This window comes from Rhinolophus sinicus, chromosome 14 (genome assembly GCF_057876585.1).
Source record: "Rhinolophus sinicus isolate RSI-liver-muscle chromosome 14, RSI-T2T, whole genome shotgun sequence".
Lineage (NCBI taxonomy): Eukaryota > Metazoa > Chordata > Mammalia > Chiroptera > Rhinolophidae > Rhinolophus > Rhinolophus sinicus.
In genome coordinates, this window is record NC_142514.1 from 136,071,510 (window position 1) to 136,093,261 (window position 21,752).

At 45.3% G+C, this 21,752-nt stretch overlaps 1 protein-coding gene and 1 long non-coding RNA gene across 16 annotated transcripts in view; one reads left to right on the forward strand and one right to left on the reverse strand.

The window, feature by feature from the left end:
• The window catches only part of TENM4 (teneurin transmembrane protein 4), a 2,724,551-nt gene that overhangs the window by 2,365,770 nt on the left and 337,029 nt on the right, over positions 1-21,752 (forward strand). The window lies entirely within an intron of this gene.
• Positions 10,833-20,648, reverse strand: LOC141572213 (uncharacterized). Of its 2 annotated transcripts, XR_012497462.2 has the most exons (4): positions 20,309-20,648; positions 19,767-19,949; positions 13,337-13,404; positions 10,833-12,735 (listed from the first exon to the last, which is right to left on the reverse strand). It is a non-coding gene; the product is annotated as an uncharacterized LOC141572213 (long non-coding RNA). The 2 variants fall into 2 exon arrangements; XR_012497463.2 differs by lacking the exons at positions 10,833-12,735; positions 13,337-13,404 and adding an exon at positions 14,312-16,707.

The window sequence follows — 21,752 nt, forward strand, 5'->3', positions numbered from 1 at the left end:
GAGTGTGTTTGTGTGTGTCTGTGCAGGAATGAGGGAGTGGGTGGGGATTTCTGCCAAATACCTGGTGTGTTTTAGACTCAGGCATCAGGCAAAGGTAAAGTCTTTCCTTCCATGAAGATGGGGAAGAAAGGCTTTGGGAGCTTTTTTTTACTACAAAGAAAAGAGAGAGGGAGAGAGAGAGAGAGAGAGAGAGAGAGAGAGAGAGGCATCATCCAGTTAGTAGTTGTTAATTAGGAACAGGTCCCAGGGAAGCTGCTTCTGCGGCAGCACCAATAAATCACTCATTAACTGTCCATGGTTGCCTGCTTCCGAGTCGGGCTTCTCTGCAGCTGGAGCTCCATCAACAGCCAGGCCAGGGCCTACCCACTGTAGATTTATCAGTAATTATCTCACATTCACCCTCTTTCTAAGACCATCCCAGCATGCAGTAGGCAGAGGAGATGGCTGAACCCCCATTCACTGATTCATAGACTCCAGTCCAAGTTTCCAAAGCCCCGTCCCACCCCTTCTTATCTCGTTGGCTTCATCTCCCCACCATTCTGCATCGATTCAGGTTTCAGATTCAAGTGTTCCCTGATCATAGCCTCTTTCACAGCCTTGCACATGGTAGAGTGGTTACTAGGCATCTACCTGTGACTCAGACAGGGGTGAGCGCATAGTAGGTACTCAGGAAATCAATTCTTGCTCGACTAGTTTCTGCCAACGTTCTCACCAAGGCAATATCCACCAGCAATGTTTAAAAGGATTGAATTTAGCTAAAACCACCATCGACTTTCCTGTAGGAGGTAAGAAAGCAAGTAACTGTTCAATGAATATGGGGTTTCTTTTTTTTGGGGGGGTGATAAAATGTTCTGGAATAGATAGTAGTGATGGCTAAACAACATTGGGAATATGCAAAATGCCACTGAATATACTTTAAAAGGGTTAAACTGGTAAATTTTGTGTTATGTATATTTTTCTGTAGTGAAAATACTTAGAAAAAAATAAAAACCCACCTAGAGCAACTTTTCCTCTGTTCCTTCAGCACCCATTTACCCAGTCCATTCGTGGGATCAGGCCACGGGGGTACAGAAGTGTTTGGGATTAGGGGATGCAGATGCTGCTAGCTTCCTGTTTGTTTGTTTGTTTTGTTGGTGTGTTTTTTTGTCACTCGAATTAGTGCTTTGTTAAAATGTAATTAATGAGCTCCATAAAGCCCATGCATCCCAATTCCATTGAAAATACTACCTGGAAATGTTATATCTTGTCATGATTCCTCGGATAGATTTGTGCAATAGATTTATACAACGTTTAGTCTGTAAATGTGTGGCTTCTGACATGCAAAACGGAAATATCCCAAACCGATCATGTTTATTAGACCAATGCTTCTCACCTGAGATTCTCCTCCCCCATCTGGTAACATTTGGCAATGTCTGGAAACTTTCTTTTTTCTTTTTTCTTTTTTTTAGTTTCAAGTGCACAAAACAATGTAATAGACATTTACACCCCTCACAAAGTGATAACCTCCTTCCCCCAATCTACTACCCCTCTGACATCGTATATAGCCGTTACAGTTCCATTGACTATATTCCCTATGCTTTATTTCACATCCCGTGACTGTGTGTGTGTGTGTGTGTGTGTGTGTGTGTGTGTTTATAGTTGACATTCAGTATTGTTCAGCTTCAGCTTCAGGTGTACAGGGCAGTGATCAGGCATCTACACAGTCCATGAAGTGGTCTCCCTAATGAGACATGTGTCCATCTGACATCCTATAAAATCTTTACAATATTATTGATTATATTCCCCCAACTGTCTTTCATATCCCCATGGCAATATTGTGACTACCGCTTTATGCTCTTCTAATCCCTTTACCTTCTCCCGCATGCCCTCCCCCCTCGCTTCCTGTTTTACACAGCGATCCGTATAATCCTCAAAACACTGGCAGGTTGCTCTCTTTGCCCCTACTTTATACACACGAAGCACACTAAGAATCACAAAGGGACTTGCCCAAAGTTACAGAGCTCCTAAATGGTGGAATAGGTATGGATCCGAGTCTATCTCCTGCAAGCTCATCTTGTTTCCAGTACCATGCACCTCCTCCGAGTATCAGACCCGGCGCTCACCAGCTAATTTAAGAGTAATACAGCTAGAGACTGAAGAACCATGTGCATGCCACACGAGACATCGGCAGGGACAATTCCTCCACCGCCTACGTTGGTTAAGGGCCCCACCCTCTCTTCTCTGAGGCTCCAGACATCCAGGCCCCCCACCCCACTCCATCCTCAGCACTGACAGCAGGCTGATATTTCTAATCTGATTAGCTAGATGCTCCCTGCTAGATGTTTCTATTAGTGCCCTGACCTTCTTGCTAAGCAATAATTTCAGGAGCCTGTGACTTTGGAATGACATTCTTTATGTTTGTGTTTATTTTTATATGTATATGAAATCAATCCAAATCTCACAGCCTCTGCTTTTGTGCTTAGGTGAAATGTGTTGAAAGACTTCAGGATAAATACTGAATATTTTCCCCACATGTAAGAAGATATTCGGTCTACTGAGGCAATGCTTTAACCTTAACCTATTGGGGAGAAGTATTAGAATTAGAAGCCTTTGGTTCAGTGGGTTCAGGAATCCCCATCGCCGGGGCCAAGTCCAGATGTAACCCTGGAAGTGTGACATTCAAAGATACTGGGATTATGGATTGGTGGAAAACTGGCACAAATATGCCCTTGTTGCCCTTCTCCAGACACGGAGACATAAGCCAGGATCTGTATGTAATTTTCATTGGCATCAGTACAGAGATACGTCAGAAAAGGAATCAAAAGGTTAAATCGTGCCTCTGGAGACAAATGGAGATAAGATGAGCGCTCCACTGGTGTGGGGGAAAGAGGGGTCAGCAGGTGCTTTTTATAGGTTCTTTTCTTTTAGCTCCAGAGCTCATGTTATTTTTCCTGGGCTTCTTTGTTCATTCTCTCATTCGTTCATCAAATGTTTATGGAGAATCTGATATTTCCAGGACCTGTTTTAGTGATTATAGACAGAAATAAGATTTCAGTAGTAGTAATAGCAGTAGTAATAGTAGTAAAGCTTGACTTATGTTGCAGTAACAAACAACCCTAATATCTCAGTGGCTTAACAGAGTTTCTCGTGTTATGTACTCAACATGCTTCCGTTGTGTGTGGTCAGTGGGGGAGGAGTTATCCACACAGGCCCATGAGGACCCAGGCTGATAGAGGCTTCACCAGACCGCTGCACTGTCTGGAGCAAATGGCCTTTTGGGCTGATTCTCACAGCCCATAGGCCTGACTTAGTCACATGGCCTCACCTAACCGCAGGGGAGCCAGGAAGTGTGCTTCTCCCAGTGCCTAGAAACAGCAGAGAAACAGATTGGCAAGCACCAGAAGCCTCGATAAAACTTTGCAGGGCTGGGGATGAACACAATTGAATACCTGCCCTTGAGATGTTTCCATCCAGTAGAAGAGACAAGTACACAGACCTAAGAGCTGAGGGAAGTCAAGAGTATGTTGGAGACGGGGAATGGAGTTGTGATGTGAGGTCTGCGACGAGGAAGCCATTCACTGGACATTTTCAACGTGGAGGTGGGGGTGTTGGCAGTCCAGCCAGGAAATGCCATGGCATGCTCCTACGTGCGTGTACTGTGTGACTGCTGAAGCATAAGAGGGCAGTGTTTTGTGTGGCAAGAGCTAAGTCTAAATGAGCAGGACCTTGGGCAGCATGTGTGGGTGTCTGAACCTTGTTCTGCGGGGGGGGAGGGGGGGGGCCATTGAAAGGCTTTAAGTAGAAAAGGACGTGATTCGTCCTCTGTGTGTTTTGGTGAGATCACCCTGGGTTCCACCTAAAGGAGGAGAGTGAGAGACAGACAGTGGCACCCCAAATCAGAGTAGTAGTCATGGGAACAGATTTGAGAGATACTTACATAGAACAGCTGATAAAATTTGGTGACTAAATAAATGTCAGCCATAAGAGAGGAAGTGGATATAGGTTGGTGACCCTATTTTTAAAAATATTTTTATTAAAATATAGCTAACATACAATATTAGTTTCAGGTGTACACCATAGTTATTCAACATTTATATACCTAAAGAAGTGATCACCATGATAAGTCCAGCAACCATCTGACACTGTACCACGCTATCACAATATTATTGACTATATTCCCTATGCTGTACATTACATCCCCATGACTTTTTTTTTAATTTTATATCAGTTTCAGGTGTATAGCACAGCGACTAGGCATTTATATAATCTATGAAGTGATCCCCCAATAAATCCAGTACCCATCTGACACCCTACATAGTCTTTACAAATTATTGATTATATTCCCCATACTGTATTTCACATCCCCCTGACTGTTTTGTGACTACCAATTTGTACTTCCAAATCCTTTACCTTTCTCACCCAACCCTTACCGCCCTCCCATCTAGCAGCCATCTGTTTGTTCTCCGTATCTATTTCTGTTTTGTTTGTTCACTTACCCTGTTCTTTATATTCCAGATGTAAGAGCAATCATATGGTATTTGTCTTTCTCAGTCTGACTTATTTCACATAGCCTAATATTCTCTAGGTCCATCCATGTTGTCGCAAATGGTAAGAGTTCATTCTTTGTTATCGCAGAGTAATACTCCATTGTATAAATGTACCACAATATCTTTAGCCATTCATCTTTTGACGGGCATTTTGGTTGTTTCCATATCTTGGCTATTGTGAATAGTGCTGCAGTAAACATATGGGGTGCACATATTTTTTTCAAATTAGTGTTTTAGATTTCTTTGTATAAATACCCAGAAGTGGAATTGCTGAGTCATAAGGTAGTTCTATTTTTATTTTTTTGAAGAACCTCCATACTGCTTTCCATGGTGGCTGCACTAATTTGCAGTCCCACCAACAGTGCACAAGGGTTCCCTTTTCTCCACATCCTCACCAGCACTTGTTTGTTGATTTATTGATAATAGGCATTCTGACAGGAGTGAGGTGGTATCTCATGGTGGTTTTCATTTGCATTTCTCTGATGATTAGTGACACTGAGCATCTTTGCATATGAGTGACCCCATTTTTGTTTGGGGAAACTGGGATACAATGAGGAAACACTGGAGCAAGTTTGTGAAAAAAGATAATAAGCCAAGTGTTAGGCATTGTTGAGTCTGATGTTCCTGTGGAAACTCCCAATCAAGATTTCCGTGCTACACTTGGCTACTAGGGCTTAAAGCTTGCTTAGGAGAGAGTCTAGTCTTAGAACTTAGTGCTTAGGTACTCTTTGTACCCCTCCAGAACATCTAAGAAAATAAAGGTGTGGGGGTAACCTATGCTGAGAATAGCTCTTTCCTCCAGGGATCTCAAATTACACATCTATTGGTACCAGAATTGCTTTTTAAATTGTGTTTCAATCTGGGTGCTTTCAAAATGGACTCATTTCCTGCTGACCAGTTTCCCAAGACCCAGCTTTCATAGGCTGAGGGAAACCACCGCTCTCTGGCCTCCCGCAGCCCCCATTGTGGTTCCTACCACATTGCTGTCATTGTTCAGACCCGGAGTCCCAGAAGGCCAGGCACCTAGGCGCTCAGTAAATGTTTCTTGAACAAATGAAGGAATTAACTACAATCTATTTTAAATTGTTGGGTCCCTTATGAGAACATGAATAGTACTTCCATTTCCCAAAAGCCTTTAATAAATTATAACTCACCAAATTCAAATAAACATGTGTTTTAACTTCCACCAACCAAATCTCTGGAGGATTTGACACCTTTTCATCTTCAAAGTGCTCTCAAAACAAGAACTGGCTTCCCCCAAAGGCCCCTCTTTGGAAGTTGTAGACTGTAAACAGATACAGAAATGTATTAACATTCAGAAGTGAAGGTGCCTCAGGCCAATTTTAAAGAGAACCCTCTCCAGTAAAGAAAAGAAAATTGTTTCTTTGATTCTTTTTTGAGTGCCTCCAGTGCGCCAAGGGTTGTGTTAAGGGCTTTCAGTATCTGTTACCTTTTTTCTCAGTGGTCCTGTGAGGTAGGTACTCTCATTTTAACTTTAGAGATAAGAAAACTGAGGCCAGAGATATAAAGTGATTTTCCCAAGGACACATAGAGAGAGAGAACCAAGAGCCAATCTTAAATTCTAACTCCAAAGCACTGACCTTCCCTTTGCATCATTGTGTCTCAACTTTGGGGGCTTATTTCCTGCCTCCGTCACACACAAGGTGTAAATTCTGGAGCTCCATCCCTGACTTACTGAATAACTCTAGAGAGAGTTATGCTTGGATCTGCATTTTATATAAGCTTCCCAATGCTTCTTAGGCTCACTAGATTTGATGACCTACACTTTCTATCCATAGTGGGTTTCTAAAACTCAGAGATTTTTGTCTAAAGTGATGAGAGAAAACACAAAGGGAAATAACTAGGCCCTGAACACTGTGGTTTCTACTGAGCTCGGCCGATTTGGCCTTCTGTACACTAAGTGCAGCAGCATCTACCCCACCCCCCCGCCCCCCGCCTCTCCAGGCTGTGCTGCCAAGATGGAAAGCTTGCCCTGTTCCCCTGCTTTTCATGGCAAGCCTGGGTTGATGTTTTCTCTCCACTCCATATGGATTTTGCAATTAACTCACTAGAAAAGTAAATCACAGGGTGCCTGGAATAATAAGTACAGTGAACACCAGGCCTCAGCCAAGAAGACTGGGACTGGATCCAGAGCGTGACTAAGGTTGCTGGGCTGGTGCAGGAAGGAGGCAGGAGGCCAGAGGCGGGCATCTCCTGGAAACTGGACAAAGACGATAGATGAAGAAGGAGGAGAGGGGACTACTGGTTGAGATTGAGCACCTTTTCTATATGTTCAGCCTAAAGCTCAGTGCTTTACATTCTTTATGTCACCAATTCCACGCAACTCTTTTCGGGCAATATTATTGTTCCCATTTTACAGGAAAAGATATTGAGGCTCAGAAAGACAAAGCTGCTTCCCAACTTCCAGCTTCTCCAGGAAACCTTCATTCCTCCTCATTTATTGTAATCTTTCCCTTTTTTCTGAGCAACTAAAGGAGGAAGAGCTTTTTTCAAGCAGGCAACCTAAGGACAGTTAGGGGACAATGAGAGCTGATCCAAGACACCTGGCTCTTCCTCTATGAAATGAGATAACTGTACCTGGGTGTCAGGGCTGTTGTGAGTACTGAGTCTGATCTCGTCTGGAGGAGCACCTTAGACTACCTGACACATAGTGGGCACATGGAACGTTATTTCCCTATTAGGTCCACATTACTCACCCAAACCATTTCCTGTCACAGAATGACTGACACTTCTTTCAAAGGTAAAATACCTCTGGGTTTGCTCAAGGAACAGGGATGCATTCAAGCGAGCTCAAGGAATGGGGTTTGTAGAAGGATTACATATGGAATGAGAGAATAGCTGGCATGGAAATCAAGAACAATCCAGTTTGGACTGGACTGAAGATATCTGGAGGTTCTGGATTCAAGGTTGGAGGTAATAAGTCTTTATCTGTCCATCTTGCCCTCTAAGGACGCTCTACATGTTTTGGCTTCCTGTTGCTTTTTGGTGGGGCATTTCCTGCTTCCGGTTTCAATTTCTGAGAGAAAGATTCTGATTGGCTGAGCCTGTCTTTATATGTCAAGCTGTAAGTCAAAGTAAGTGGGTGGAGTCAGGCAGGGCAGAGTCATGTGATATGCATCTTGGCTGCCTAGGCCCACCCCTCAGCAGAAGCCCTGAGCATGCTTCTGAAGGGGCCATGGGCAGGCAGGCACAAGATGATCTCTTTGCCCCAAATGGCCCTGTCTAGATTTTTCACCAGAAGAGGAAAGATTTTGTCTTCTCCATCTTTCTGCCCTCTTACACTGGGCTTGCATTCAGTTCTCAGGAAAGGCTTATGGGGTTAGGAAGGAGAAGAAAGAGAGCAAAGATGAATGGAGGTTCTGTTTGCTATATGTGGCTGTAGACTCTTTACAGAAATGGCTTAACTGAAGGTATGAATGCCTGCAGTGCCCGCTGAGGGAATCCTGCCCACCCGCTGGTAAATGGAGGGTTTTTTTTGTGTGTGTTTTTTTCCTGTTAAGGAACTCTGCCAGGGACCTGACACACACATTCCCTGTGACATCCACATCCAAAATTGTTCAGTTTACAAGTCAAAAGATGTTTTCTCGTCTTGCCTCCAGAGCCTAAAAATCAAGCTGTCTTCTTTTTGCTTCTCACAGCTTCCTGAGCAATAAAAATTCTGAAATTTGACAGTTCTGTTGATGGATGTATGGGAAACATAGGGTTGGGGTTTGTCCTCTGTTGAATGGCATTCACTCTGCCATCATCACAGCTCCACAACCCTTTGGGGGGCTGTAAAACAAGTGGACATGACTCAGCAAAGCACCAAGAACAGACACTGGGAAAAAACTTGGCTCCTGGTGGGGTTTGATGGTAGTTTCTTTGCTAGCTAGAAAAGAGAGCAAAGAAGGCCTAATTTAAAAAACAGTTACAACTTTTAAAGCTAGACTCAAGAAAGGATAGGGGCACCCATTTCCTCTAGAACTGCACTCTTGGAGAGAAATTTCTGCACTGATGGAAATGGTCTGTATGTGCACTGTCCTGTAGAGTAGCCATTAGCCACATGTGGTTATCCAGCACTTGAAATGTAGCTAATGTAGCTAGTGCATATGAGGAAATGAATTTCTAATTTTATTTAATTGATTTAATTTAAAATCTAAATTTAGACAATCATATGTGGTTAGTGGCTACCATATTGGACAGCACAGCTCTAGAATCAAGAGTCTGTTGAGCTCTGTGACAGCGAGGAACATGTCTTGTACCCTTATCTGCAATGCCTAGCTCAGTGGTTACCAATGGACTGAATAATATTTAAATGAATGAATGGAGTAGACACTGGTAGTGATGAAATGGAGACAATGTAATATAGAAGGTAAGAGCACAGAATTTAGAGTTGGCCAGGCCTCCATTCAAATTCTGGCTCTGACATTTACTTATCTGTGTGACTGTGGGAATGGTACTGACATCTGGAAGCCTTTCTCATCTGTGAAATGGTTACGGTGCCTTTCTCTCCCATAACGTTACATTATGAAGAATAAATAAGTTCACATATACAGCATGATGAGTGCAGTGCCTGGCATTAAATAAGCTTCTGGCATAAAGTGAGTAGGAGCGTCACAAAAAACACAGAAAAAGTGAAAAGTAACCCTGCTGACAACCAGACTGGGACATTCCCAACAGAGAGAAACAATGCTCCGAACAACACATAAGCAAACCTTCTGTGTGGCCACGTTCAGGGCAAACACATGGCTCCTATGTAACCACAAACACCCAGCTCGCTCACAGCCGTTGCCTTTCCCGGAGGGAATGCTGCTTGTATACTTATTGCCAATTCTAGCCCTGCTTTAATCCTTCCACCTCTACATAAAAATGCTCATTTATTTCATTGTCCCTATGTCTTCAGCGTAGCTACTCCAGAGCTAAACCCTGCTTCCTTGAGTCCTCTTTAAAATTCGACAACACAATCCCACACCCTATAAGAGCCCTTGCCAACCCTGAGGTAACCCCAGGGTACATTCTCCCTTGGTTCAGCAAGCTAAATACCCCTATTTAATAACTGCTGATGTCCTCCGGGTGGACTTCATCACTTCCACACCCTCCTTTTCTGTGGTGATGCTACCTGAAAGCAGCACAGTCACAGGAAAGCTTTTTCCCTTTCCTGGTTCTTCCTATTCATGTGAGGCTGGGCTTCCTGCAGCATAACCGCTAAGTCAGAACTCCTGCCGTGGGGACAGAGCCCTAGAGAGCAGTTTCCAGGTTCTTGGCCTTACATGGAAAGGTGCTGGCTCAGGTAGTAAATGGCCATCAACTGTGATTGGATGGCCATCAGCTGTGGCTAGTTGGCCGTCTGCTGTAACCAGTGAGCCATTGGCCACTAATTTAACTGCTGTGGCTACGCTAGCAGCACATGGGGGGCTAGCAAGAAGAAGATGGCTGAGCTGGCAGGCACGGGTTGCCGTTAACACGGCGGATTGCAGTTAGCAAGTGAGGTTGGTTGGTTGGCAGAGAAGACGATGGCAGGTTGCAGATAGTGTGGCTCCTGCTTCCTGTGTCTCCAACCCAGCCTCCAGCGAGGCTATAGTGGTATGACCCCCATCTATGGCTCCGTGGGTGTTCCTTTTTGGCCTCACTATATCTTGCGTTCTTATGTGGGGAATAGGACTAGAGACCCCGCCTGACACCCTGTGTGACACTTGCACAAGCCAGGATTTGAACGTATGACACCTATAGTTAGCGGCCAGAGCTTCTTGGCCATTTCTGCTTCCTCTGAATACGGTCCTGTGTTATTGCAGCTAGAAAAGCCGCAGAGAGAAAAGAGATAAACGAGCAAAAAGAGTTTTCCTTTTCTCAGCTAAGAGAGAGCTCAGCTGCCTATGTATTTAGCTCAATCTCCTCTTCTTGATTTATAAAATGCCTTTGACCTCAGACTCTAATCGATGTTTAAATAAGAAAGGCCAGTGAGGAAAAGCAGGCGGGGAGTGTCTAGGGAAGGCATCGAAGAGAGGTAACATTTACACTGGGAGTACTGTAGATGAAGAAGGTGAGAAAGAACAGTTCAGGCAGTTAGAGATGGCGTCAGAGTCCCAGAGCCCCCAAGGAGCAGTTTGCAGGGATGCGGGGTGGTGCTAGATGAGTTGGAATTTGAGACAGAATGAATTTGAAGCACCTGGGAGAGATAATTACTAAACACCTGGAGCTGAATAAGGGGTCCTAGAGATACTGATTTAGAAGTGATCATTCCTTCTCTCATCCACTTATCCATTTATTCACTCATCCAAGAGAAAAGTGTGCAGTACCTACCAAGGCAGGACCTATGCTCGGTGCTGGGAGTCCAGTGATGAGCAAAACAGAGTTCCCGGGTCACGGTGGTCCCTGATTTCCTTTGCCCAGCTTGGGCCTCGCAGGACTTCTGGTTGGGGTGATCGGCCATATATCCCTGTTATGATTTCCTTGGAGATGCCCTTCCAAGGAAGGCTGATGTCAAACACTGGTTGTCAAGCAGAAGCCCTTCTGCTTTGTTCCACCATAGGAGTCATTTTCTAGTACCGTTGTCCTGATTTGATTAGGAAAAAACTAAATCTTTCCAATGATTCTCATGCAGGTTAGATTCATGAAAGGTGTATTAGAAGTACATACATATATCTAGTTCCCTTGCCCCTTGCATTCTTTATTTTGAATATCCTGACGGATTTGAATGAAAACTGCAAATAAGTGTCCACTGGCTTTCTTGGGCAGTTTTCAGTTATTGGGTGGGGGGGTGATATGTGTATATGTATTTGTACATATTATCTACAAATCATGGAGAAAAGTCACATCAGCAAAGAAAATGTGAGACATGGTGGTCAATTAAGGAAGGGTTTCTCATCGTGGATTTGGACTAAGCTATTCTCTAATAGCCAACAGCTTAGAAAATGAAGCAAAATGATTTATGGTGTGCTTAACTATAGAAACTGTAAGAAATGTGTCTCCAGGTCCTTGTGGTACTATCACTAGCAAAGCAGAAACCCCAACTCTTTGACTTTAAGAGTACAGTGGCCAGAGGGGTATTCTTAATAGACCTCCCAGACTGACGAGAAGTCTGACCATCTGACTGCCTTTTAAGGCGCTGCCCTTCTTCCGTAACCCAGTGTTGGAGTCACTATGAGTGCCAGGGGGCTATCGTTTAAGAACCACACAGGCAGGAGCTGGTCGTGTTCTTGAGGGCTCCTGATATGGGAAGCAGCTGATGGCAGGAGAGCCTCCTAAAGGACCACACCTGGGGCTGAAGTAATGGGGGAGGAGAGAGCAGGGGAGGAGGCATGCTTTCACTAACTCCCCCATCTCCATTCCTTGGGCTCCAATCTCATTTGTGCTGAGCTGCTGAAAAGCACTTTACCACTCAGCTAAATTTGGGTTTCTAAATCTCGCTGTGCCTCCTTGAGGTTTTCTCTCCCACAGCAGTTAGGATCCTCTTCCGTTCCCCTTGGGTGCCCTTAGTCAAGCATTCATTCCATGCCTTTTGGGGGTTTGGCACGATGGTTATTATGTCTTCTGCTCCTCCGGACATTTCTTCCCTGCAGAAAAGTCCTGAACATTTAGCTGCTTTTTATTTTAGGACCTACATCCTCAGGAACTCTATACCACCAGTTCCCCTCAGTCTTGAGGGAGACTCATGCATTGGCTTAATTCGGGATAATCCAAGAAAGCTGGTGATGCAGGGCTGTGGGATGCATGGGAGAAATGGCCATGTGAGTTTATACAAGCCAAGGAGGAGAATGTGTCTCCTGGGCAGATGCGTGCCTTGGAGCCCTGCTCCTCAAAGAGGCTCTGCAGCATGAGCTGCTGAGAAAGGCAGGATCTCAGCCTCACTCCAGACCGACGAATCGGAATCGGCTTTTCTAACAGGATGAGCAGGTGGTTCCTATAGGCACTGAAGCTGAGAAGCGCTGCCCTAGACTTTTATGAAAGTCGATCTCAGAAACTTCGGAGCAAATACTAGATTTAGTGTTAAGACCAGACACTCTGAAAAAAATGATTCAAAAGGGTTGAGAAATAAAACAGTCGGGATAAGACCACCTTTTATGTTTCTCAATATCAATATAATGTGGAAATAAATAGGAAAATATCTGTAAGGACAACATTGAATAGTAGTTTCCTCAGGACACGAGTGGCATGGGGTGGGTAGGAGTGAAGGAAGGCTTGCACGGGTGTTCAGCTGGCTTCTGCATTGCTTGAATGCAAAAACATGAATACCTGTTAGTATTATTTTGGAGATAAAAAGTATGCAAATTAACTAATACAACTAAAGGAACAAGGATGTGTGATTTTGATAAATGTAAGTTTGACAACACAGCAAAGAATAACCCCAGGAAGCTGCGTGGGCATTTCTCAGATGAGCTTAAATTGAAAAGGAACACATTACCAGCATCAATCCAAGTGGTGGAATTGTGGGTGACTTTTTTTTTTGGTTTTGTTCTTTTTTTTTTTTTTCTTGTCTGAATTTTAAAAGTCTTCTGCATTGAATGTGTGTCACAATGTAATAAGAAAAATCGAACAAAAATGTTTTAAGGAAGAATTATAAAAGCAAGATAAAGAGACACAAAGCAAACATGAGCACAGTAGACTGACGCAGAGCTGTGGGGTGCAAATGGCTGTAAGTGAGGGTGAGCTGAGAATCTTTTTTCATGTAAAAGAGAAAAGCAACAAAAGAATTTTTAGGTATCCTGGGTGTTGTTTCTTGAGCCTCTGCTGTGTGCCAGCTGTATGCCAGCGTGGAGTCTGGCACCCCTGCTGTCGTATACATGAGACAGAGGCTTGGAGAGGTCACGTACCTTGCGTAAGGTCAAGACAGGAGGAACTGGCATTCATACCGCATCTTGTCACTCTGTGCTCCGGACCCCTGGATCGGGACAGTAAGAGCCATGTTGAGTGTGAAGATTAACCCATCAGTCATAGGCTGTCTAAAAGGCCTCGTGGCTTCATCTGTTCTAGAGCAGTGATTTTCCAAATATTAAGGGAGTTGCTCTGCAGGGAATGCGAGGACTGCCTTGGTCCGTTGGGCTGCTGTAACAAAATACCACAGATTGGGTGGCATATAAACAACAGAAATGTGTTGTTTACAGTTCTGGAGGCTGGAAGTCTAAGTACAAGGCATCAGCATGGTCGCATTCAGGTAAGAACCCTCTTTGGGGTGCATAGCCAGCACTTTCTCCTTGTGTCCTCACGTGGCAAAGGGGCCAGGGAGCTCTGCGGGGTCTCTTTAATGAGGACACTCATCCCATTCATAGGGGCTCCACCCTCATAACTTAAGCACCTGCCAAAGTCCCCACTTCCTGATGCCATTGCTGTGCATTAGGGTTTCACCATAGGAATTTGAGGTGCATAAATATTCAGACCATAGCAGGGGCCTTAGCTCCTGCCCTCTGTAGCTCCTGAGACCTCCTCCAGCAGCCTTTGCGATTCCGATGAACACAGGGTCAAAGCCAGGTTCCGAACAGAGTTTCGCAAAGGTCTATGAATAACTAGTCCCCCAGATGCACTGAGGAGTAAGGTTTCCAGACACATTTGAGGCCCTCCGCTTCTCGCTGTGCTCTTAGAGCTGCGCTGTGCCTGCAGCACCGAGCCTGCTGAGACACGGCCCACACTCGTGTGGTAACCTTGTCATCCAGGCCTGCGTCACCACCGACAACGTTTTTATGGAAGGCCCTTCAGCATCTCACAGAAATTGTGCTCCGGAAAACCCATTATGGACACGCTTTTTTTTTTTTTTTTTTTTTTTTTTTTTAAATTAAACTTCCACAATATTTTCTACTTTGTGGTTTGGGATGTCTTCAGAACATGTTGTTCTTTGAAGAAATGTCTAGAGAGCTAAGAATGTCTCTAATTATACCCACAACAAGAGCAGCACCTCCTGTCGGCCTCTGAGGGCTGGAGGTTAACAAGGATTCCACCTGCATGAGGCACAAGAATAGCATCTGGGGTGACGTGACGCTCGCTCTGCTGCAAAAAACAAGGTCCTCTCAGCCCTGATGGGAAGGGGGACAGGAGAGAGGCTGAACTCAAAAACTGACATTCTCAAAGTAGTTCTCCCATTGCACTCTATGGAGGGTGGTTTTGTTGTTGTTGTTGTTGCTTTTTGATAATTAAAGCTTCTTGGAGATCAAGTGCCCCCAAGTGAGCATAAAATGCCGAAAGTTCCCCAACAACTATAATAACTAATGTTTCTATGTTGCTGGGCAGTTTTAAACAAACCGATTCTCAAGTCCGCAGCCTCAAAACAGACCTGACAGAGCTGGGTGTTATTACCCCATGTTACAGATAAGGAGACTGAAAAGTGACAGCACGTGACCCTGTCCTGCTCTTTGCACTCTCCATTCTGTGTCTGTTACCATTATACTAATTTGCCTCCTGCTGTTCATGGTTATAGCAAAACCCTAGATTTCCTGGGGTAACCTGATTTCAGGGAATTTAAAAACCAAGTCCGGTTCATTAAGTGCTTAGCAGAAAGTAGTTTATTTGTACCTTTATAGGACTTCTCAAATAAATAACTGCATAAATCTTAAGTCCACAAATCAAATCAGTTTATTTATTTACTTGTTCATTTATTTAGACTTAGGAATAAGCTTCTAGTGCTCTGATAGCAAAAACAGCTGCCTTTATTAAATGTCTGTGTTAGATATGAAAACGTCATGAGCCGCAGCTCTGATGTGACACATTCCTGCCAATCCAACTAGGCACCATCAGGGTTTTATTGAAGCACAGGAAATACATTGTTTATGTAGCAAGAGACAGCCGGCTGGACCAGGAAAGCTTGTGCTTTGGTGCCATATCATCCTGGCTCTCAGAGTATTCATTTCCTTATCAGTGAACTGGGGAACAATAATACCTTGCTTACAGGCTTGTCAGGAGGATGGCAAACATGTGGCCACAAGTGCCTTGTGTGTAGTAGATCAGGAAATTGTAGCATCCTTCCTTCTTTGATAGACTCTGAACATCAAAACAGTATTTATTCCTTCATCCCCAATACATCAACCCACCCCATTCCGACTCTGGTATGCACCTTCCCTCCTGGGGTACCACTTCTTCCTATTTTTACTTTTAAAAAATCAACAATATTTATTGAGCACCTGCTGTATGCCTACGCTGGTGCCAGGTACTTGGCACAGATCTCACAACGTCGTGAAGAGACAGACAAGTTCACTACCATATCAGGGTTCTAGGATATAAGGGTCAGCGCGCCATTGAGTGCCACAGATTGAGTTCTTCCTTGAGGACGGGAGTTAGAAATGCTTCAAAGGGTGGGTGATCCAGGAACAGAGTCTTCAGAGATGAGTAGGTGGACGGATGGGAGGGGGCAGAGGGAATTGTACTGCTCTGCGACTTGTTAAATTACCCCACCTCTGTGGCTGAACCTGTGCTCTTTCATTTTCACTCCCAATGAGCTAATGGCGGGCATGTTCTTCCTGAACAAATGAATAGCAGCTTCTTGCCATCAACATGAGTCTCGAGGGCCTGGCATGTGGGGAAGAAATATGAATGCTTGTTTCTGGTGCTAATCTTTCTACTTCCTAAAGTCACCTTTCCTTGAGACAATAGGGTAGAAATCGCCTACTTATTTATACAGTCCTCTTGCTTTTTGGGTCTCTGGGCTTCCCCATGAATGCTTACGGACATCTTCAAGCAATTAGCTTTCTATGGCTCCCACCAGAGCCTTCTCTTAGGTTCTTGCTCCCTTGGCCTCAGGCGAGCGCACCTGATTACTTGAACATTTGAAAGGCTCTCAGAACGTCACTTACATGTAGAACACACTTCTCAGTATTGTAGGAGGCAGTTTTTGGAAACCGAAGTCACCTGAGGTTCTTTCTCATGGAAAGTGCACGAAGCTGGCAGTCTAGAGATCTGGATTCCCGGCCTGGTTCTGCCACTCCCTTGCCATGTGACCCTGGACCAGTCATTTTTCATTTCCTTCTTGGGACTTCGGTGTCTTCGTTGGTAAAAGCAGGCAGTGAGAGCCGTCGCTCCTGTGACCCCTTCCCGTTCTAAGGTCCGAACTTATAAACTCCAGACAGATAAAAGGACGTTACCAGCATAGCGCTCCCGTGCGGGTGCAGTGGTGGTGACTGTGTGACCTTCAGGCCTCTAGCTGGCCGGTACATTGAATTGTGTTCACATTGGTCGTCTCTGAGGCCCAAAGCACTGTCATCTGTTTTAAGGAAAAACAATTCAAGATGACAGGTATCTGGTTTTGCATGTCAGGGCTCAATGCATCTTTATTGACGGTAGTGATCTTAATTATGGCGACTACACTGCCTCAAAATGAGACTGTAGCTTCAGGATCAGAGTAGGGGACAGTGGTGTTCCCACGGAGCTACAGAGCAGAGTTTCTCAACCATCACATTGGGGCCAGAGAATTCTTCATTGTGGGGTCTGTTCCAGGCATTGTAAGATGTTTACCAGAATCCCTGGTTTTACCAACTAGATGCCAGTAGCAACCTTCCTCAATCACGACAGCCAAAACGGTCCCCAGACATTGCCAAATGTCCCCTGGGGATCAAAATTGCCCTGTTGAGAACCACTACAACTAGAGTGAAAGTAGAAACAACCTTCACTTACATTTGCTCAGAAGTGCCAAGTCTGAAGACAGGGCACGTCCAGCCCAGCATGATCCTTTACGCCTCTGTACCCACCTCACCAATCACACTGTCCTTTCGTGGGTGCAGTGCTAAATACCTCACCTTGACCTTTTCATCCCCAAATCCTGTTCTCATCATTTACTCAGCAAACTTCTGCTAAGTTCCCATCGCATGCCTGGATTCATACTAGATTCTTGGAAAACAGTGATGAGCTCCCGACTCAACCCCTGATTGCCCACTCCTCCACTATTCTGGAAATTGAATGCCTGCTGCTGGCTTCCTGGTGCCTATTAGAAGCTTCCTTTCCCTTCTGATTCTCCACTCTGGCTTTGAAGCCCCAGGGCTTAGCCTAGGCCCCCCCAGTTGGGCACAGCCTTTGGCCCTTAGCCCTCGATACTTTATTCCCTTGGTGGGACTACTACCCTGTTTCCCCCAAAATAAGACCTAGCCAGACAATCAGCTCTAATGCATCTTTTGGAGCAAAAATTAATGTAAGACCCAGTATTGTATTATATTATATAAGACCTGGTCTTATAGTAAAATAATACCAGGTCTTATATTGATTTTATCTCCAAAAGACACATTAGAGCTGATTGTCCGGCTAGGTCTTATTTTCGGGGAAACACAGTGAGGCACTGGTCCTGGAAACTGGGTCCCCTCCCCTCCCCTCCAAAATATTGTCCATCTGTATGTGTATATGTAATCAGTCAGTCAAGGACATACCGAGCAGCTCTTATGATCCAGGAGTTCCCTGTACTCTTCCATCTCTTTATTTTTTACATTTCCTTCGCTAAGTACTTAGGAATATGTCCTATGAGTCAGGCACTGCTGGGTGTTGAGGATACAAGAGTGAGCAAAAGCAGACGTGGTTTCTCCAGTGTGGAGGGAGGGGCCAGCTTTCATCACAGAAGCAATCATCCACGTCGCTGTCCTTTATCTACCTCTCTGTCTCCTTCTCTGTCTTCTCACTTCTCTGCCTCCCTCCCTTTTTACCTCTCTGGCTCTGTCTGTCCTTCATCCCCATCTGTCTCCAGCAGTGTCCTGGGCTGAGGCCAGCCATCAGGCTTCTCAGGGGGGCTCAATCTCGTTTGGATACCTGCCTCCCTGGCTTTCTCCTGGTGGAAGAATTAGTGTTGTTGAATGGGGTGTGCCGAGGCTGTTTGACAGGAGTCAGCCAGAGCAGGCTCTAAGTAAGAAGAATCACTCCTTCCTGGGGATGGTAGAGAGATATGAGGCCCGTAAATCATTCTCTGAGAGCAGCACATGGCTCCGCTCTGCTCAATGTGCCACTGAGGGAAGATCCTAGACATGGAGAGGAGGGATTGCAGGCCAGCACCCCGAGAAAGACAAGCTGCCGATACCCAGTGTGGGATCCTCTTCCTCCCTGCCTGAAGGACAGGAGATGCCAAGTTTTGCTTGATGACATGTCCAGCTGAAATCGTTCTTTAACTTTTAAGAGAGGCACAATCTTTCCATTCATAGGCCAAGGTGGCTCCAAACCCAACATCTCAGCCAAGGTCAGAGAGGGTTTCGGGGACTTCCGGATTTAGAGTGGCCTGGGAACGAAACCTGGGCTCCACATATTTGCCCCGGCAAGCCTGCACAGGTCCGTTCACTCAGTGAGGCTTATACATAAAATCGTAATAATGTTAGATGCCACATTGCCCAGTATGAGGAGCAGTTATTAAATAGTGCTTGGAAATGGCTTAGGACAGTAGCTGGCACATGACGTGCTCAGTGAATGCCAGTTCTGGCCCCATGGTGCTACTCTCTGGGCTTCCCAGCTTCGTCCTCTGATTACATGCCTGACTGCTAAACGCAGAGGAGGCAGAAGTCTTATTCTGAACCCTGGGTGCATTCTGATTGCTGCCCTTTAAAGGAGGTGGGGCTCTGCCTATTTTCTCTCCCTAAATTCTTCCAAGGCCCTAAACCTCCCTTTCTCTCACTAGAGTAATACAGCTGGTTAGCAGCTGTTAACTTGACTCTTTTCAGGAGATCAAGTTCATTGTCGGTGATATGATTTCTCCCCATAAAGGACTTGGGGTTTTCTCACAATGAAAGCTGTTACCAGAGAGAACGGTGTTATTAATAGGGCGTCCTGGAAAGGAGCCCACCTGGATAGAGAAAGCTACTCGCCACAAATTCCAAATCAGTCTTGTCCCATTTTATGCGCTCCCCCTCTTTCCTTTGCCCTCCAACTTGGGAAGCGCTTTCTGAATTAAGATTCCAACCACGAAAGCCCCTCTGGGAATGGGACTGAGAAATGTGGAGGCCTGGTTTTGAGGCGTTCTAAATCATTCAATTCTCCAGGGCCTTCCGCTCCCGCAGGGGCTCTTGGATTTCCAAGACAGCCAAACATCTAAGGAAATAGATTGCTGTATTTGGACAAGACCAATTTAATGATCCAGAAAGTAGAGAACATGGACAGAGGAGAAAGCGAACTAAGCCATACGCTGCCCTCAGAGAGAAAGAAATTGATTGAGGGTCGGGGGAGTTAGCAGTCCCAGGCAAAACAAGTTTGCTAACTCCATAAGAGCTTTGGTTATCGGCTCCCGGAAAATAAATTTGAAAGCCAGGGAATCTAGCAGGCAGAGGCGGCCAGGGGAACGATTGTAGCTCTGGAAGATACCTTGTGTGTTACCGCTCTGCCAGATTCTGAGCTCCTTGAGGTAAGAGGCTGGGTTTTCAGATTCTGATGGGGACATCAGGTAGTAAAGACGCAAGGAAAGGCAGCCGGGTTTCTCAAACTGGGTTGTGGGTATCCTTGAGCCTGTGCAGAGGTCATCAGGGAAGATACTGATGGCCTGTATTTCTGAAGATACGAGGGAAAGATTTAATTAAAATAGACATGAAAATATCATTGAAAGAGCAGGCAAAATTAGAGTGAATTCTTCAGATGAAATACGAGAATTGAATGAAATGTCAAACAAGCAGCTGATCACTTCAGGCCCATTTCTCAAGAGTCTTTACGGCCTGGTTCTCAAACTTTAGGGTGTTCACCCATCACCTGCGATGCTTGTTAAACTTGTAGAACCCTGGGCCCCTACCCAGCAATGATTATTGCCACTAGTTCTAAAGTGGGACTTGGAAAGCTGTACATTAATTAGTGCCCAGGTGGAATCGATGCAACTACACTAACGCACATCCTGCCTTGGGGAGGGGGTTACTCACCCTTCTGCTATTCCGGCTCATAGTGGGTGCTGTGCTGCCTCACCCAGATGCCCCCACAACAAGGCATGCATTTTCCAGATGCCAGGCAATGTCAGCAGCTCACCGTTCACAGCTGCTTCTTTCTCTGGGAGTGGTCTTCCTCTAAGGAAGCTGCCTTACCAAGCCCAGGTTATCCCTGGAGGCAGCCTGTATCCAGTGACTCCTCCATGGGGAAAGGGATTGGAGTGAGGATTACAGAGAAACCCAAACTCCTTGGTCCAATCTGCAACAGCTCCGAAAGGCCAGCTCAGCTGCAGAGCTCTTAACGAGATTGGCCGAGGCGGGCGTTGTACTGCATTGCAGTTCCAGGTCTCTCTGCCCGGTCCTGCTTCCCTCACGCCCTGCCTGGGAGGAGGTGCTCTTAAGAGCAAGAAAGCTTCCATTAGCATATCTCCATCAAAGAGTGTTTCCCAGGGAACCTGACCTAAGACAGGCACACTTCGGACGAGTTTGAGAAACATGAGATAGTGGAAAGTGCATAGCCTTGAGCATGAGATAGCCTAATATAATAATGAGAAGATTGCAACAGCAACAACTAATATTTATTGGGTTCTTACAATGTTCTGAGTGCCTTATACTTATTTTCTTCCTAAATCTTGACAACCCCGCTACTGTCCCCATTTCACAAGTAAGGAAACTGTGGCACAGAAAAGGTAGGCAACTTGCTCAGGGTCACATAGCTATGAAATGGCAGAGCTGGAGTTCAAATCCACATGGTCTGGCTCTAACAGAGTCTTAACATCTATGCTTTACCCCTTCCCGGAGTCCAGTGCAGATTTTTCCATGTACTAGCCATATGATCTGCATGCACGTGTACCTGACTGGGCTTCAGTTTCTGAATCTGTGAAATGGGGTCTGCGGTACCCACATTGCAGGACCATAATGGGGCTGAACTGAGGCTCATCCTATGTAAAGTACCTAACATGTGCCTGAGGCCAAGCAAGCAGCAGGTAAACAGCTAGGTCTATTGTAGCCTTGACAGTAAATGCTTTTGCAGTAGATGCATGAAGATGCATGAAGGAAGTTGGCCCTCCTGCAGGAAACCCTAAAATGGTCGAGGTTCCAAAATTGTCAGAAATGGTCGAAGACATGAGAGGCATGTGTTTAAGAGGAGATGAGCATGTGGGATAAGACTGAGGAAAGGGAGAAGTAAGTTGCACCAGTGCACAAATCTGTAACTATTGAGAAGGTGGGAACATCAACTCAGGAAGCTGGAGATGCAGCTGAGAATTCTGGTTTCTAGGTCTTTCTAGGAACAGTGACATGGATGACTCAAAGTGTTCTGGGGGGATCGAGGCACTGTGGCGGCCCAACGCATGAAATCCTCAGCCAAACACTACAAGACTTTGACTTGAAGAGTCTTATTCTGTCTCTGTCACAAAATGGCTATGTGATCCAGGGAAAG